Raw genomic sequence first — 19,806 nt, 5'->3', positions numbered from 1 at the left:
GGCCTGGTTGCCCTGTTTGATGGCCTTTGTCAGGAGAGAGACAAGGGAAATGTGTCCCTGTTAATTCTCCTGAACCTCTTAGTGGCTTCTGATACCATTGACCATGGTTTCCTTCTGGAGCATATGTCTGAATTTGGTCAGGTGGCAGTGCTTTGCAGAGGTTCTTGTCCTACTTGGATGGTCATTTCCAGACGGTGATGCTTGGGGAGTGCTCTGGCCCTATGTGGGGTTCCTCAGAGTTCAATTCTATCTCCTATGCTGTTTAACATCTACCGTAAATGAAACTGCTTTGTGTGTTTATCTGGAGGTTGGGAGTGCATCGTCAGCAATATGATGATAACACATAGCTCTATTTCATCTTTACATCTGCAGGTGTGACAGTGGATGTCTTGGAACAATGTCTTGCCTTGGTAATGGACTAGATAAGAGCTAACAAACTGAAGCGCAATCCAGATAAGACAGAGGCACTGTTAGTGGGTGGTTCTCTAGACTGGATGGATGGGAGGTGGCCTGCACTTGATGGGATTACACTCCCTCTTAAGGAGTGGGTACATAGCTTGGGGGTACTTATGGATCCTTTGCTGTCGCTTGAGGCTCAGGTGATAGGCTCATACTTCAGCAGACAGCCCAGACCCACATGGAATGGCTTTATTAACATTAGGAGGGGGGACATTCAAAAGGTCTGGGTTGTGGGAAAGCTAGATAATCCCTCTGTATTAACTACTGGTCAAGCTTGTCATCATGAATTCATGAAAGTCCCTTATTATTTGTCAGATAGTATCCTTTCTCCCTCTCTGTGTACACATTTGTGTTCATGCATGTAAGCATATTTCCCTGAAAGCAGTTGCAAGCTTTACATATTCTGTCATGGTCTCCATTAATCTGCCTCGATCCATCTCGACTCTTCTCCCCCATCTCTATCAGTTTGCCTGTATGTTTCTGGGAGGTTGGAACAATGGCAAAGCAATGCCACTCAAAACCATTTCCACCAGGTGGTCCAGAAGGATACATGGCTGATGCTATGTTCTACATCAGTGGCTGCAGATCAGGAGTGGCTCATACAAAGTTGATTGGATTGTATTCATTTGATTCAATTCTGTATTCATTTGGGCTGTGCTCAGTCTCGAGACACACTGAAAACTCTTTTTTGCATTGCCTAATTTCGGCTTCACTTTCTGATTTCTTCTAGTATTGTCTTATTTCTGTACTGATGGAATATATGCTTGATCCCCTTAGGTGACCACTTCATGTATTTGACAAAGAGGACTCTGGCTTACAGCACAATAAATTTGTTGGTCTTAAATGTGCCACAAGGCTCTCTGGTTACCTTTAAGTAAATTCCTCCCCAAGAAGAAATCTTGGAAGTGGAAGAGGTGTTCTGTGCATTTCAAGCCTGTATATCTTGTTAAGAGAAGTCTTTTAATCACCCTCTGAAGTAGCATGGGAGATTTAAGCCTGTGATACAAACAGTTAGTGTTTATTTAATTACAGTTCTGTGGGTTTTTATCACCTCAGTGGGAGACGTGCTGCTTGGAGAGTGAGATTTTCTTCACACCATGATGTGCTCTTTCGCAGTTCTCAGCTCTATTAACTTAATTAAGAAAATGCAATTAGAGAGGACGTGCCTATTAAACATTTATTTTGAACACACTAAGGGGGTCTGCACAAGGCCTTTTATTTCCCTAAAAATTTCTGATCATATCATTTTTACTAGTGATGGCTACAGTTAAAACTCCCAAGGGAAATTTCATGCTTACAGCTACAAAGTTGATCAAAAACCCCTATGTTGGAAATGGAGCCCCAACCATTTCATTGCTCATTATTTGCAATGGATTCAGAAAGGTCCCAAACCCAAATGCCCACCCCTAGAACAGTACAAAGTTCAGCAAGCATTCAAAATCAAAGGACACTGAGAAACAGAGAAGCATTAGCATGTTAGGAAGAACCCTGAGGTTTCCAGAAGTAGGAAAAAGTTGAAAGGAAACCAAGCACACAAACACACAAGCATGGCCCAATGAGAACCAAGGAAGTTCAGTAGTCACATGAAAGAAATATAGAAAATGAAAGGAGCATGGAATGGAGGCCTGGAGGAGAGCATGGCTAGCTAAACACACTTTCTGTAACAAAACAATGACATTTAACTTGCCACCTGCATTGTTTCAACTGTTGCCGCTTTAAAGCCATTTCTCATTATGTTTTAGTTTTGGATTGTGTGGTTTTTAATGATTTATGTACTATTCTGACATACATAAGTCTTGGCATTTTTTTAAAGGAATATTGTGGCCACATGCCAAACTTCAGAAATAAAATCCACAAAATTATTCACAATTATTCCTCTGAGACAGACATGCATGAGACAAGCAATTCTTATTCTGAAAGCTATCTTACTTAACAGCTCTTCAGTCAGCGATGACTCTCTAGAATGCACCTATGCCTTTCAGTATAAATCTGATTCACAACCCTTTTGATGATCTGTTACACCTATATTATATTGGGATATATTGACAATGCAACTGAGATTGTCGGAGTTGATGTGTCTTGAGATCCCATAAGTTAATTTGCTCCTGAAAATGAATATGTAGTCATGATTTTTACCCATACACAAAGCAAACCAGTGGTGGCCAATGTAGTGCTCTGCAGATGTTGTTGGACTCCCAGCTCTCATCTGCCTCAACTACAATGACCAAGGGAAAGGGATGATAGGAATTAAGGCCCAGCAAAATCTAATGGCACCATTCCCTGTTTAGGGAAGTTTTAAATGTTTGATGCTGTAGTGTGTTTTTAATATTTGGTTGGGAGCCGCCCAGAGTGGCTGGGGAAACCCAGCCAGATGGGCAGGGTATAAATAATAATATATTATTGTTATTGTTATATTGCTACGTCCCCTGCTAAACCAAAAAAGCCTGAGAACTAGCCTATAATTGTTTCCTTTAAAGTTTAAAATTTGAACAACTCTCTCCCTCTTCCACTCTCTACTGTGTTGTGGGGTGGGGGTGGGGGAATAGCCTGGCAATCTCAAAGCTCTGTTTTGAGGAAAGAATAGTCCAATCTTTCACAGAAAAATAACTCAATCTAGGCATTTTTTATGATTACTTCAGGCTTCAAAGCAATCAACCGGTCTACTTCTAAGAGATTTCTTTTCTGTTGTCCAGAAGAGAGGGAAAAAAAGAGCACTGATTCCATACTCCCCCCCTCCCACATATTCTAAACCTATCCGGGATAGAAACTATTTTATAAATGTACTATTGAGGGACCTAAGTTACTGATTACAGTACATCTTTCATTTGTTGATCAAAGCCATGATATATTAGTTGGAGGTAACCAAAAGGGCAAAAAACTGTTTTACAGTTAATGTGCTATAGAAATAAATTAATGGGCGATGAGAAATGCAGATTAGATTATTGTGCAGAATCAATTTGGTGGGGACTCTTGCTGATTTTATTAGAAGCTAGGGGAAGCCACAGTGGGGAAGAACTAAAGGGATTATTTTCAAAGCAATGAATTAAATGGGATGCACTTGCAAGTTGTTGTTCTTTACTTTTTAAGAGCAGGGTGCAAATTTTCTGATGTTCTGTGTTTCACAACTGTGAAGATTCAGGACATCTAGAAAGTATGAAACAATGAAGCTACATAAGACCACAAATTATTCCCAAAATATAAACGAGCCTATTACACATGTACCTTAAGTATGTCTACAAACTCAACGAGAGGTCCAATTTGAGACAGACAAACTCTCATCTCCCCATCAACACAAAGAATCCTTTCTCTTTTCTGATCTTTCATATTTGTCAGAATTGAAAATCTCTGTTCACAGCAATATGTCATGGAATACTGTTGAAGAAAAGCCAATGCACTTGAAGAGAGTTGTGGCTACTTTTTCTGGTTGTATCACCGCTTTGATACTATACTATACTATACTATACTATACTATACTATACTATACTATACTATACTATACTATACTATACTATACTGAAATGTTTGAATATTTGATTGCCCTTGAATCTTCTCACCACTGTTGTCAAAAATCTCCTGCCACACCCTTTGAGAACCAGTGAGTTAAACTATGCCACTTGCTCCCAGAGTGAGGGCCATAAACTTGGATGACTTTAAAATAGGATTTGACTAATTCATGGAGGACAAGGCTGTCTTTGGCTACTTACTTTGATCTCTGTGTTCTGTCTCCACTCTTGAAGGCTTCTGAATATCAGTTGCTGGAAACCACAGGAGGGGAGAAGGCTGTTGCATTCATCCTGCTTGCTGGCTTCCCATACACCTCTAGTATGCCACTGTGAAAACAAGAGGCTGGACTATATGGGTCACTAGTCTTATCCAACAGTAGTTGCCAACCTTACCAAATTTAGGGATTACTTTACCTTTACATATTGATCTGATTGCAGCGGATTGCTGCCTCTACCATAGAACCATTGCACATTAGCATCAGAACTTCTCTCTTTTTCCTTTAAAAAAAGGCCCTGAATGGTGAGAATGCATGTACGTGCACACACATACCATCCTGTTCACTGTCATTGTTTCCCTAAACTGCTTCTACAGTTTTTTCCTCTTCTCCTTACTGTATTGTCATTATCTTATTTGATTAGTCATACAAGCCATCCTCAGCAGTGGAGATCATGTATGTGTTGACATCACAATGTCTTAGATGACATCACAATGTCTTAGACAATCAAGTTAGCTAACTGGCAATGTCGCTGAGGTAAAACACAGATGCTTTAGATGTTGGGCAGTCATTGCTGAATGCTCATGGGACTCCTCTTCAATCTATAAATGGAAAACTATGGCTTTTTGATGCTGCAGAGAATGTTCACCCAAAAGAAATAGCTCCCCTATTTTGATTCAGTCCTTAATATAATGTCCCAATCCATTTCTTTTACCAAATCAAACATGGGAAAGTAAGAACACCTAAAACTGGAGTCCTATACATGCTCACCTGGAAGTATGCCCTATCAAATCATTGAGATTTACTGCAGAGTTGATGCGGATAGGGTGGCACTGTAAACTGGCTTGGCAAAGACCAGTGGTATGCGCCACACCCATTTCTATTTAAAATATTGCTTAGAGACAGTGAAAAATTCTTTACATCAGAGGACAAAGTATTTTAGCTGTACGTGCAAAGTTGGATATGTATTCATGGAAGTAAGTCTCATTATGGTTTGTTGGGCTTACTCCCAGGAAATAAGATACCAGAATACAGCTGCAATCTTATGATATTCATGGGGGTAAGTCAAATTGAATTCATAGAGTGTAGGAATGTGCTGTTCGATGTTTGGGAGGGGGAAGAGTTTCAGTATGTTAACCATGTGCTTAAATGAAACTGTTTGTTATCCATTAAATAATTCGCTGTGACCTTTCAAACCAGGTCTGGACAAGGTCAATTATAATAAAATTATTGAATGGTTTAGTGAGAACAGTGTAGGGTCAGTTCAATATGGCTCAGCTACCTGCAAAATGTGAATCTATAAAATTTCAGTCTGATTCATAGATGGGGGAATGTTCTTGGGACCCTCCAGCTATGACTATTTGCTTTTACAAAAAGTGAACACTCTTTCGCCCCAGCTACTTTGTTCCAGATGAAATCTGTTAGGAACATATTACCATCACATCAGCATACGATGCAATTACCATTTGATTTCCATTTTACAAGTTTGTTAAATGGATGCAATCATCTCTCAAATCTCTTGAAAGCATTGTTATGATGAAAGAGCACATAAGAAAAGGACCCCCATGTTTCTTTGATACATTTTTATGATATAAAATGAGAGGCAAGATCACAATTCCTTTCTCTCTCTGCTGGATAAGGGGGAAATTCCTCAACACATTTATCTGCAATGATGCACCATCTCGTACCTCCTTTGCATTCAAGAGTGGCAAATTTAAAACTATACTGGTTTGCAGAAGCAGTATGCAGTAGACCTATAGCTTTGCCCCACTTTGGTGGGTGTTGGGGAAATGATGCAATAATTGATATCATGCAGTGATGGCTACATTTACTGCACTTGCTTTATAATGATATTATTTTGTCTGAATGTTAATATAGAACTGGGCACCTCAATGAAATGAGTCAGTTGACTCAACTGGCTTATGGCCCCACCCAAGGCCAGATATACACCACGTCCTCCCCCGCTTCCTGCTGGTCTTCCTTTGTTCTAATACCTTGCTCCTCCTCCTGCTTCTTGGAAACTCAGGTGCAGCCAAATTCCTCCTCCTCTGGAGTTGAATCCAACCCCCTCCTACCACCCGCATCCTGCTCTTTCATCTCTGTGCCGCTGTGAAAACTTACAGGCAGCATTCCAGAGAGAGGGGGGCCTATCTCACTTTCCTTGTGTGAAAGAATCAAGTTTCTGTTTTCCTCTGCCTCTTCCTCCCCCTCTGCAGATTCCATGTCTCTGACAGAGTTACAAATACTTTAGAAGTAATATAAAAGGTCCTTTACTAATGAGAAAGTCAGTCCCCATGGAGCACAAGCATTATACAAAGACAATATATACTCTGCCCATCTTGTTTAACAGCTAATATTTTCCTCATTTATTTACTTAATCCTTTGTGGCATATGACCAACGGCTCAGACCCCCAGTACTTAATTCCTGCAATGAAAAGTACAGGGGTCTAATTCTGGCTGGAAGATTTCTGCTTTGGAGCTTCTTCCTCCTAATAATAGATGTTTGTGTGATTGGTGATAATCATTCAGCAGCAGGGGAGATTGGGGAGTGGGGGGAGTCCCAGCGTGGGCCCAACTTGGGAATGTTTTGAACATTAAGCTATTGTTTCTCTTTTAAATTCCTTTTTTCTTTAATGATTTTGTTTGTGGATTTTATTAGTGCTGGACTCTAATGAAGTTGTGAAATATTGTGGACCGAACTTTAGCATTGCTTTCATGAGTGATGCCAAAATAGCCCTTGAAGATTGTAATAATATTTGGGGTTTGAATGCTATTGACTTTATGGTGAGGATTGAGCAAATTGATGGAGGATAAGACTATATTCCACCTCCACTACCAGAGGCAATGTGCCTCCAAATGCCAGTTGCCAGGAATCAAAAGGGGGGAAAGTGACGCTCTCTCATGACTTGATTGTGGGTCTCCCACAGGCAGCTGGTCAGCCACCATGAGGTAAAGGTAAAGGACCCTTGGACGGTTAAGTCCAGTCAAAGGCAACTATGGGGTTGCGGCTCTCATCTCACTTTCAGGCTGAGGGAGCCGGTGTTTGTCTACAGACAGCTTTCTGGGTCATGACTAAACCACATGATTAAACCCCTTCTGGTGCAATGGGACAGTGTGATGAGTGCCAGAGCGCATGGAAAAACTGTTTACCTTCCTACCGCAGCAGTACCTATTTATCTACTTGCACTGGCATGCTTTCGAACTGCTAGGTTGGCAGAAGCTGGGACAGAACAACGGGAGCTCACCCTGTCTCAAGGATTCAAACAGTCAACTTTCTGATCAGCAAGCCCAAGAGGCTTAGTGGTTTACAGCACCACTCACATTCCTCACCCACCATGAGGACAGGATACTAGGTAGGGCAATGGTTAGGCTTTTCTTATATTCTTACCATTATTGTAGATGAGGTGGCAGAAGACTATCCATTCCCCCCTTCCTTTTAAAAAGCACAAATGCACCAACACTACAAGCAGCAACAGAACTACTATCTGAGTGCCTCTACTAACAAAAGAGGGGGGACAAGAGAGTTCAGGGACCCTCCAAGGCACAGGAGAAGATTGCATGGTGAGAAGGTCAAATCTGCAAAAATGGTCTCTGCTTCCCCTTGGCAGCGGAGGTGCCTCAAGTAGATCAAAAGAGGTTCTATGAGCTCCAGGGCACCAACCAGGCCATCTCAAGCAAACCAAAAACAGAATATAATATTTGTTATTCTGAGAGATCAGTTTGTTTTGTTTTATGAGCAAAGCAGGCTGCTAAAGATTTACAGAAAGTCTCTTTCTAGGAACCAGGTGAAGGCTGCTCCAAGGAACCACACTTCCTTCTCAGCTGCTCATGATATATTGCTGATCTGATGCCTGCATTAGTTCTAACACATGCGGAACGTAAAATCCTGTTGTCTTATAATGTCATGTACTGTACTTGCCGACACCTCACAAAACCAGCAATTCATAATGATGAAATAACAGAACCACCAATGAAAATTAATGAGATTTATAGTTACAATTATTTCCTTATAAATATTCATTGCCTGTATATATTTCTTATAGATGATGCAGGGTCTCCTTGTAAGATCTTAAAAGTGTGGTCGGTACCAGGAGAGGAAGTTTGCTAGGTATCTTGGCCCCAAATTCTTTAGGCTTTAGATGTCAGTAATAAAATATTGAACTTGGCTTGGTAGCAAATAGGCAGTCAATGCAGTCCTTCAAACACCCTACCAGCTGCATGTTGTACTAGATGCAGCTTCCAAACTAGGTGCTGGATAGCCCCTCATACAGAGCATTACAATAGTCTGATTGTGAGGTTACCTATGCATGGACCACCATGCTACCCTTGTCCAGGAATGGCTATACCGTAATTAACCAGCCAACTGAAGTTGGTAATGGGAGTAGATTTTGCACACAATAGCAATCTCCATTCCTATGGTTTCCAGCAACTGGTATTCAGAAGTATTACTGGACACAACTGTGAAGGCAGAGCACAGCCATCATATCAGCTGGTACTGATAGATGATTACTCATGGATGGAGGGTAGACAATAAAGTAGATATTTTTCACTGTATTTACCATCATGCAATATGCACAATTATGTGCTCTTGTGCATGTCCAGTTGCCCTCACAATGAGACTTATGCCACTTCTGCAGCAACCATCTCCCAGCCTGTTTCGCTGGCTAGAGCTTTCCGGTAAGCAAGCATGTAAGTAAGCATTAGAAATCCCCTCTATCATAGAAGTGCCTGCTTCACTGTTAATGCTGAAACGTGGAATCTTCAAGGTGTGTTCATAAGGACTCCAAATAGATATATATTTCTTGATTTTTTGGCATTGCTGCCAGAAACCTATCAAGGGATCTTCTAAAATGCAGATTGGGGCAGCCAAGCGTAAGAAATAAAAAATGACAACTTGGATTTTTAGCTTTAAACTTCCTGAAAGCTTGATTCCTATTCCTATTATTCCAATGAGGATTGATTCATATTAAAATTCCAACCCATTTTAGTCTTTGTAATGAGCCTAAAATAGCTGCCAGCTTGCAGTGCTGGAATTAATGATAATTAAATGTAACACAAAATGTATTTCCATATTTTGTATTGCTCAAATGATTTCATCTCAGATGTACTCTGATTCTTTTTTAGCGATGACTACTTCTATTTAATCTCTTTTCCAATTTTAATTTGAATTTCATATTGTTCCTGACTGTTTAATGAGTATTTTGGGAGATGGCCATAGTGTTGTTAATTATACCAGAGACTGAGTATAATTAATTCTTTTGGACCCAAAGTCAGTTGGTTAATCGATTTCTGATGGAACTGGAGATTAAACACAGATAGTTCACTTTTTCTTTCATTCATTTTAATTTTCTCCTCTTCAGTTCAACTATGGAAAGGCGTTGCTGGTAAATCAATTCAGGGGCACATTTTGGTCATTATCCAGGTGCTAATAAATGGATGATCCTTTCAGCTATTCACCTTCCTATCGAGCTTTCAGTGGGCAGGTGTAAAGGGATTTCAAGTTTTGTTCTGCCAAACTTATTTATAATTCATATTTCAGTTATGTTTAAATGCCTGTCAACAGGAGGAACTATGCTTAAGTGCAAAATGAAAAAGTATCCGGATGTCGTTCTCCAGGAGATCTAACAAAAGCAACTTGGAAAGAGGTTGGACCAAGGCAAAAGTCAATCTTCATGTAAATGCAGAATAAATTTATGCAGCTAAATTTGATTTTTAGATAATGGCTTTAAAGGGCTTAAGTGAACACTGGCAATACATTAGTATTCTGGGCAGAGTCTGCTTCCATGTATTTTTTTTTCCTGAGGCTATAAATAATGGTGTGTTTTAATTTTTGACAGCAGGAAAAGCCCCAAAGGCTCTGAGGAGATAATAAAAAAGGCTGAATGGGAAAAAAAATTAAAGCAGAACAAATGCAGAACCTTCCAGCTAGTCAATGAGAGCAACCTTGAACATTTTTCATTTACTGCTATTCAGATATGAATGGATAGCTTTAGGTTCCACTCAACAATGTCTCATTGCCCTGCCCTTTTTTCTTGCTATTGCAAAGTGACTCAACTGAAGGATTGTTTATGTTGTTTTCTAACAGCTCCAGCCTACAGAACCTATACTGTTTAGATAGGAGTCAACAGATCTCCAATGTCAGATGACATTGGGTGACTGACAGGTTGGTATGTTTGGCCAGGTTTGGCCCAATCCAGTGGTCTGCTGGGCTCAAGATGGCAGGGTGGAAGATGGATGTGCAAGCTTCTCTATTCTTCCTTCTTCCTTCCCCAGAGCTGGATTTAGGTTTGATGAGGCCCTAAGCTACTGAAGGTAATGGGGCTCTTTATAAATCCAGCTGTCCTTTGTCAACAACCAATCGTCACTGTTTTTTGTGTTGAATATAAGATATATGGTAATTTATGGACCTAGTAGGTATCTAAAGCATTTTGCACATAACAAAATATGTATTTTATCAAAGTAATTGTTGAAGTGAAATACAATTAAGAAGAAGTATATTAATAGTGAAATACAATTAAGAAGTAGTATATTTTTGGGCGGAGCCCAAGAGAGAGGGGCCCTAAGCTATAGGTTGTTTAGCTTATATGTAAGTCCAGCACTGTCCTTCTCCACCCCCAATACATATTTTTGTATATTTTTTGTACCTCCCCATTACTCCCAATGGGAGGGAAAATAAATTTGCCAGGTCCAGGACTGCCATACTTACCTCCCTCCCCATCTGGGAAGGCTTTCAATCCCTATCCTCTTGCTCTCCACCTCTGCCATGCCCCCAGCGCACACACCTTTTGCTGGAAGCACTGTTAGAGAGTACTGACAGCAGAGTGACAAAGGCAGTGGAGCTTCCCAACCTGTAACAGAATGGTTTGCAAGGGCAGATTTCCCCCTACATCTGTAGTTCTCTTTTTCTGTGGGATTTGCTGTATCATTCAGTCCTGACAAGCCCTCCTAGGCACCACAGGATCGTAGCCTTACCCAAATATATTAGAGTGGATGTTTCTTACTTAACATACTCCCTGTATGCTTTCCCCCCTGTGTGCTCTACAATAGATGGTTTCCTCTTATGCTTCATTTCTTATTTCTAGGAACCAGAGTAAAAGAAAGCCATGAACCATGTCAAGATCGTCACATTAACATTCATCGTGAGGATTGCGCTTTCAGAAGTCAGACATAAAGGACAAACAACTCTCCATGCAGCGTTTGCTGTGTTGGTCCTAATTTATCTTTCCGAATGTAATTATATTTATGCTGATTATGATAGTGATGATGATGATGCACGTGCTAATAACTATAACAGCTGGTGCTGTATAAATTACTGCAAGTTAAATTGGTTTCATTTTTTTAAAAAATAATAATAATCTGATCCATTATTCTGCAGGATATTGCTAAAGGGATCTATCACTCAGAGGGTGCCAAAAATTATCACTATATTTATTTTCACTGTGAGTCTGTAGGAGAATGCAAGGATATTTGGCAAGGGTAGTGTATGCTAGCTGGTGCATGACAAGCTGCTGCTCACAAAACCCTAAAACCTCATTTTAAAGCTATGCTTAAAAAGAACATAATGGCTGCCATCTACCATACCATTTCCTGAGAAAGCCTTTCAAAAATTCATCTCTGAGAACCCTACTTGAAACAAATGACAAACACTTTCCCCTGTTTTAGCAGTCACTATACTGGCACTTCTAAACTAGCCAAAAGAAAACACTTTCTTAAATAAGCAACAGCTTGCTGGGATGCAGAGTGCAGGTGAGAGACCCATGGACCAGCAGTGTTGCATGAAACTTTTTGATGTGCTCCTCCAAGCCCAGAGAGAGAGATAGCGAAAGACAGATGGATTGAAGGGGTGAATAGGATAAAAGAAAATGAGAGAGAAGGTTTGTTTGTGTGTGGGAGAAGGGAGAAGAGAGAGGAATTGAATGAATGGATAATGGATGAAAGTGGGACAGAAATATGAGAAGGAGTGTCCCACCCATTTCTTGCTTTGGTGGCAATAGTGACACCACTATTGGTATATGTTCCTGGTCCATGACCACTTTGTTCTATACCTGGAACGAAGACTCAACAAGACAGGAATTGATTTGAGGTTATATTTATTAATGCAAGAGAGAAGTACTTGTAGCAGACATAAATGACAAGTGTGGGTTGGTATGTTCTGGGCAGGTCCATATTAAATACCCTGCATGCTACTGAGGGCTAATCCACCCTAGTTCACTTCCATCACCCAAGCTGTGAAGGCAGGCAAATAGCATATTCTCATAAAGGGAAGCTATGTGTATGTGTGTGACCTAATGTGTGCCAGCCACTCTCACAATTCAGCAATCAGCAGGTGACACCTGTCAGGCTTCAAGAGTATCAAACCCATAGACCCCTTCCAGTTGGGTGACAATAGGATGTCGAGATGCTCTAAGTCCCTTACCTGCCTGCACTTAATGCCAAATGAACTGAACAGCCAAATGGAAAAGTTTAAAGCAGGCCGAAAAAGGGTATAACCAAACAAATCCTACTCAGTCCCATGCTGCTCACATTGCTCAAAAGGTAGGAGGGCAGGATGCTGCAACAGGGAAGAAGGAAGAACTTGGTGAAAGGGCTGTTTTTAATAGGCAGCTAGCTTTGTGCCTATTGACTGAAGCAGGTCATATGAGAGAAGTATCTTAACCCCTCCCCTAGAAATAAAATTTGTAAAACTTCCTACTTCATTGGTGTGGAACCAACCTTTCACCAATTAAAGATTAGGAGTTTTATTCATCAAAAAATAAAATGTGGCCTTCATACACAAAAGTTTGCCCACCTCTGATATAGAAAAAAACTATCTCCTTAGATATGATGCACTTGTTTGCAACTATCCATTTCAACGTTTAATAAGAGCACTTTACTTCTAATTTAGTCATCACAGAGATCTATTAAACTCAGTGTTCAACTCAACTCAGTTGTTGAGTTAATGCACAATAAGACAGGAGTGCCTGGCGTGCTCTGGTCCATGGGGTCACAAAGAGTCGGACATGACTAAACGACTAAACAACAACAACAACAATAATGTTATCATAATTGACTAAATATTTTGTTTGACCTTGGAACAAATGTATGGATGAGATGAAGCAAATGTTTTGGGCTTATAAAAATAATTCATAAATAAAGGAAATGCTATTGGGTATCCAGTTTATCATTAGCAGGTGACACCTGAAATATATGTGAGTTATGCAAGGATTAGTGGAAAGAAAAACTACTTGGAGTTGTTGTTATGCAATAAATAATCACATTATGTTAATATGCATTGTTAAAAGTGCATCTTCTGCTGTATTTGTTTTTTTATTAAATGAAATGCATTTATTACCAAGCTGTCTTCCCCCTTGGATGCAAAAGCTCTTCTGAGGTCTATTGTTGACAGTCAGATACAACATGCACACATTTCATCCTTTTGTGAAATGTGGCATTGCTTGTTTGGCATTCAGCAGTTTTTTCTCATGTCAGACAACATTAAGTGAGTGAGTGTTGGTCCTTTGGCAGTAATAATGCTTGAAATTCAAGGAGGATGGAATTTCAGATGTCAGAAATGTTGGCCAATGGGAAAACTGATGAGAGCAAGCAGTTTAAATGATTCAGCATTTCATGTATTAATCACTGTTCAACCTAGCATAATTTCCTAAGTGGGATTGTGCACTATATTCTGAACTGAAATGTGAAAATTCAACATAGACATGACAGCACTGGTCCTTTTTTCTTTTTCTTTTTTTACACTGCCTGGGCAAATTATTAAACATCTGTGTGACCTAGATAAATAATAGAGGTATGCAGTGACCACATGACTTGCCTTGTACCTGTATCTGTGTAGTCTTTAGCAGCTCAGTCTGTTTTGGATGTGCTCTGTGTTCTTGCAATTCCATTTTTAAAATTCTGGGTCCAAATAAGACTTAGTCAATCTGGAGCTCTGTTTTGCCACCATGGACTATAACGGGGACTTGAAAAATTACACTAACTTTTTTCCCATTACACTTAAGTGGATGAAATTTGCAGACAAAGGATCTAGAGTAGATTGTGCCTAACAAATTTTGAGCAGATCCACCCAGATGGTTTTATGTATGGAACAACAACAAAGAAATTATCAGCAACATTTTAACTTTCAGGCAGAATCGGATGCTAATTGCAAGCATAGTTATGCCTTCTGAGGGAATTAAGATATCCGCAGAGTATCACCTTTAAGGACAGATTTTACTGTTTTTAGAAAGAGGTTTTTTTTGAGCAGTACCCTTCCCCTACTTATGGAAAACAGTGTCCCCAGGAGTGTTCTCCTGGCATCAACTCTGACTGTATTCTGGCACAAGATGAAAACCAAATTGAACAGCCAGGCATCTGAATGAAGGACTGTTGCTTCTTAGAGTGAGGCCAGGTTTTGTGTATTTATTATGTGGTAGTCAGTTACCTGTTCTGAAGGGGGTTGCACCAGCTCTATAACTTGAGGGTTCTGTTGAATCCAGCAGTGTCATTTGAGGCCCAGGTGGCCTCTGTGGCTAGGAGTGCTTACTTCCAGCTGTGCGTGGCTCACCACCTATGGCCCCTTTTGGGCAGAGGCGACTGTTCTAGTAACTTTCAGATTGGATTATTGCTATACACTTGCTATACACAGCTATCCTTGAAGATGACTCAGAAACTTCAACTGGTTCAAAATGCCATGTCCAGATTACTGGCTGGGGTTATCTTTAGAACTACATTTTTGCATTCTGGGACCATTTTACTTTAGCTGAGGCAATAACATATTTGGCAAATGTTACAGAATAATATTGGTGCTCTCTTAGTGAAAGAAAACTTCTTTAATGTTAAAATTATAAGAACGTTGGTGTGCTGCTTCTATATTTACAGATTTAGTGCTAGAAAGGATTACAAAGTGGGGTACAATTGCTTGCATAAAGCTTTCAGACATAAAGTTTCATTTTGCATCCAGATTTTTACCATAATGTAAATATTATTTATAAACAGATACATTTTATTCCATTATTCTTTAACATTTGCCCAACAGGTATAAAAAGACCAAAGTCATTTGACTCTCATCAGTCTCTCTCTCTCTCTCCCCCTCCCTCCCTCTCCCTCTCTCTCTCTCTCTCTCTCTCTCTCTCTCTCTCTCTCTCTCTCGTTTCCACCTAGCCCAATGTTTTGCAGATTTTCGTTCCTCTGCACTTAGACTAGCAACTGAGTTTGAAATATCTGCTTTTAGTTGATTAGGCATTGTATGTGTAGGAAATGGTGTTTGCAGGAAATGTAATGTTCTTTTGATGGCTTCCTTTGTAATTACATTGTGTCACACAACATCCATCACAGCTCTTTGCATCATTTTACATCAGGTCCTGTCAGCTCACTTGTTGTGACAATGCAGTGCACTAAATGATAGAATGGAATAGGTAGCATCACAAACTGGAAGCACCACAATACTTTTTATTTAAATTGTTGCCTGCCACATTCCAGTCATAATGGATCATCCTGCCAGGTGTGACAATGGGTCTGGAGAACACTATTCATATAGGATTAAGCATGATAAAGCTTCCAAGCCATTGACTGCATTCACTGGGACTTGCTATCAGGAAACAAATTTAGAGGCTTTTGTTAGGGAGATTTTTAAGGTAAGAAAAAAAGGACCACACTTTTCATTTTAGGTTGGGAGTTTTTGCATAATATTTCAAACTTTTTCTTATTTATTTATTTGATTTAATCCATAGTCTTCATATCGGCTACCTAGCAGCTCTAGCAGCTCACAAAGATTAAGTGTTAAATTCTAAGCAGTGGCTTCTATCCTAACTAGTGAGTGGAAGGATTTATTTTATTCTCAAAGAGCCAGAAGAGGTTCCCAGAAGAGGTGCTCAGAGGCAGGGCAGCTCCCCGCCCCCCACGGCATCTCCTCTTATGCCTGGAGATTCCTGCATCACCTCTCATGCTGATCTGAAGGGGGGTCCCACAATCCCCTGGTGCTAGGGACTGGTTGGATGCAGAGGAATGGTGGGAGAACAAGCTGGGGAACCTCCAAGGGAAGAAGGCTCACAGCCTGGGAAGTGGTGGTAGAACAATGATGAGTGGGCAGAGCAAAAGGAGGGGAAAGACTGCGAAGAGAAGGTGTCAGAAGCTGAAGTGGTAACAGGGCTTAGTGAGCTGGTAGAGTCTGTAGCAGAGAGAAGTCCAGAATCAGAGGCAGACGCTGAAGCAGGTGAGTGGGAGGACAGAGGCCAAGAAACAGAGATGAGTCAGGCAGGTGAAGACTCACAGATGTCTCTCTCCTGCTGCAACAGGCTTCCCTCCTCCCTTGTCTCCCAGAACTAGAAGAGGCATGGAAAGGTCAGACTCGGACCTTCAGAAGGTGCTAACTTACACCAGCAGAACCTGTGGCCCACCAAGCTGAATGAAGCCCACAAGCCACACATGGAGACAGATCATTAGTTCAATATGGTTGTTGGACTGGTGGAAGGAAGGAAGGAAGGAAGGAAGGAAGGAAGGAAGGAAGGAAGGGGAATGGAGTATTGTAGGAAAGGGCTTGACTGGCTGAGCACATCACACTGCCCTTTACTCCATTCCCTACTTGTTACATATACATCCCATCTTTTCACTGAAGATCTCAGTGGGATGTTACATATACATCCCATCTTTTCACTGAAGATCTCAATATGTTAAGCATACAGTACTTCACAACTTCCCTATGAAGTAGGTTATTCTGTGAAATGTCCCCCCGTAATCATTATTTCTGGGTGGGAATTTGAATCCTGTCCTAGGTGAACACACTAACTGCTAAACCACAAAGGTTTTTTTTTTGTTTTGTTTTTTTGTTTTTGTCTTAGCTGCTCACAAATTGTGCAGGGCTCTGAAGGCAGTGATATCCAAGTGGTGGTTGTTTAAAGGACTTCGATATCATTCTACAGTATGTACTTGCTGTGTTTGGTCAGTCCTCATACTTGTTGCCAGATTGTACTTGGGGAAAATGAATCCGGAATACTATAACATGATCTGTTACAGTTTGTAACTCCAGTTATTGTCCTGATTTACACTGAGGCTGCCATCTGCACATCAGTTAAATTGCTCTACTTGTATAGAAGGTGATTCAGTTCCATCTGGATCAGGAAGCCATTCCACCTTCGGTGCTATCAGAGTGATCCACAGCTCACTTACATGAAATCATTTTGTGTTTAAGCTGATTCATGTTCCAATCAAAAACAGATAAACAGGTCAATTGTTTCATCCCATTTCAGCTTTAGTGACAGTAGCAGACTTGTGCCAATTTAACCCTAGCAGAAATCTCTGTAAGGTTAGACGTTTTATCCCTCTACAATATTTTGCTAGCACAATAGATATGCTTATGAGACTGGGGGTGAGGCACTTTCTACAATGCAGCAAATATGTTTTAAATAAGAGCTCACACCTCTTTGGTGCATTTGTAGGCATGGCCTATGATGTCTTCCTTTTGGTCAAAATTTTTTTCTAGAAATAAATAAATGGTTGCTTGCACTAACTTTGTTTTGTAGAAATTCTTGATATATGTGGATATGTGTTCCTGTGAAGTGGGGACTAAGGGATAGGCAATGGAAGTGGATCCTGCAAGCTCTCCTGGTTACAAATAGATTTCAAAGTTGGAAGGATAAACACTCACCATCCATTGCTCAGTGGTCTGAAGAACCTGCTGCCATTTTTAGTTTTGAATGTACCTTTTATATTTGTTAGTCTCCTATTCATATTTGAACAGATGAACTGCTTATATTGATACATATGTTTAAATTGGGATTGATGGATCTTACCTGCTCTTAAATGTGACTTGATATTACTTATTTCTCTTTACAGTATTTCTTTGTTATAATTGAGAAGGAGGAGATGTAGCACCTCACTGCTATACAGGCAGGAGGTGGCACAGCTGGCCTGCAGAGGCAAATGGCGGACCCAGAGGATGCTAATTCACAACCTCTGCCTCTGCTGCTTGAGGCAGTTATCTCAGTTTGCCTAACAGAAGGGCCAGCCCTGTGGCTATGTTGGTCGGGTTCTAGACTTCACTGCCACTGGTGTTATGCGTGGGTCTGGTATAAGTTTTTGGTGAGGCTGAAATGCTTGCAAAACTTTTAGGATGAATGTGTCATTGAGATAAACATTTCAGCTTGATTGATCCCACAGAATGGACCATGGATCAGGCCTGCAATAGGTAAGGCTGCTTTTGCATTCATTTTGCTTTCTAGCACTGCTGCTGCTGCTCTCCCCGCCCCCAAACTCTGAAAGTTCCTGTTCTTCAGAAATCTATCTGGAAAGACAGGACAATTAAATGTTGAGCATATGCTTGGAGGGGGGGGCAGGATATCCCTTCCCATTTGCTCAGCCAAAGGATTGCAAATGCGATTTCTTTTAGGAAGTTAATTCAGTCTCCCTTCAGAGCTAGGTGGTAACATTTTGCCAATGAGTGCTCTGACTCCTTCTTGTAAATTATTAGCTATTCTGGTTGCACTTTCAAATCCCCAAAGCTTTGTATAGATAATTGGATTCCATCTGCAGTTGTGGGCATAACAATAAGCAATCAGTCAATTCCATTACAGTCAGGGTGATACTGTGAGGGGGCTACACCAATGTCATTTGCTTTTTGGTTAACATATAAACACCACACTCCAGTTCCCAGTATTTTCCTGTTATTACATTTCAAATCATACAGCTAACAATAGGTTTACAGTGACTTTGAGGCATGACTGCTACGAATACAAATACCAAGAGAACTTTTTAGAAAAGGAAATCAATGATTTTTTATTTATTTATTCAGAAAAGGGATTCATGGATAGCAAAATATAGCTTTCCTACTCTGATGTGCAACTGGTCATCATGGTGCTAATATTGAAACAGTGAGAGGTGGTAATTAAAAAATTAGGAAGATGGGGTTCCTAAAGGTTTGAGGGGTTCAAAGAAAATCTAGCTGTTTTAAGGAATTTTCATTAGGATGTGAAGCCAGACTTGGATGAATATGGCCTCAGTTGTTGAAAGCGGGGGGTGGGGGGGGACGACGAGAGGACACTGGGATGCTGCATTTAATTCCTGGTCTCACTTTGCATTTCACAGTGGAGTTTAGCATACTCTCTGCCAGCAGGCACAGTGCACCTCATATTCTTGAGCAGCATAACACAATCCCTAGGTAAATGATGCTAATGATATTGAATATCAGCACCGCCTTAGCAACATTGTCAGAAATAAAGAGGAGTTAAGGGAGTTAAAGACCTGGTGTGCTTTGGCTCAGCAGACAGTACCTGGAGTCTTGCCTAAAGCAAAAGTGTCAAAGAAGTTTTATGAATTTGTGTCATCAAAAATGTTATTGGTAATTGAGGCCATTAAAAATAGCTGAGATCAAGGCAAAATTCTATTTTGTAACATAACTGAAGTCCTTTATAAGCTAACTAATACTGTGCAATGCGACTCACAGTTCTTAGCTTTGATGTCTCAAACTCAACTCTTGAGGGATTGAAAAGACCCACAAAGCCTGATATTCTCTGTCAGAGTTGGCTCTTTACAAGACCTCAGCTATTTTGCAAATTATGTTAAATCTGGGCTGCTTAAGAGCTGGAATCGATGGTCTTGCAAACAGACGCTGTAAGGGCAACACTGAGAATCTGCAACCCAAACCATAGACAAATTGCACA

This window comes from Podarcis vaucheri, assembly GCF_965113315.1.
Source record: "Podarcis vaucheri genome assembly, chromosome: 8".
Classification (NCBI taxonomy): Eukaryota; Metazoa; Chordata; class Lepidosauria; order Squamata; family Lacertidae; genus Podarcis; species Podarcis vaucheri.
Note: the sequence above shows the minus strand (reverse complement) of the source record.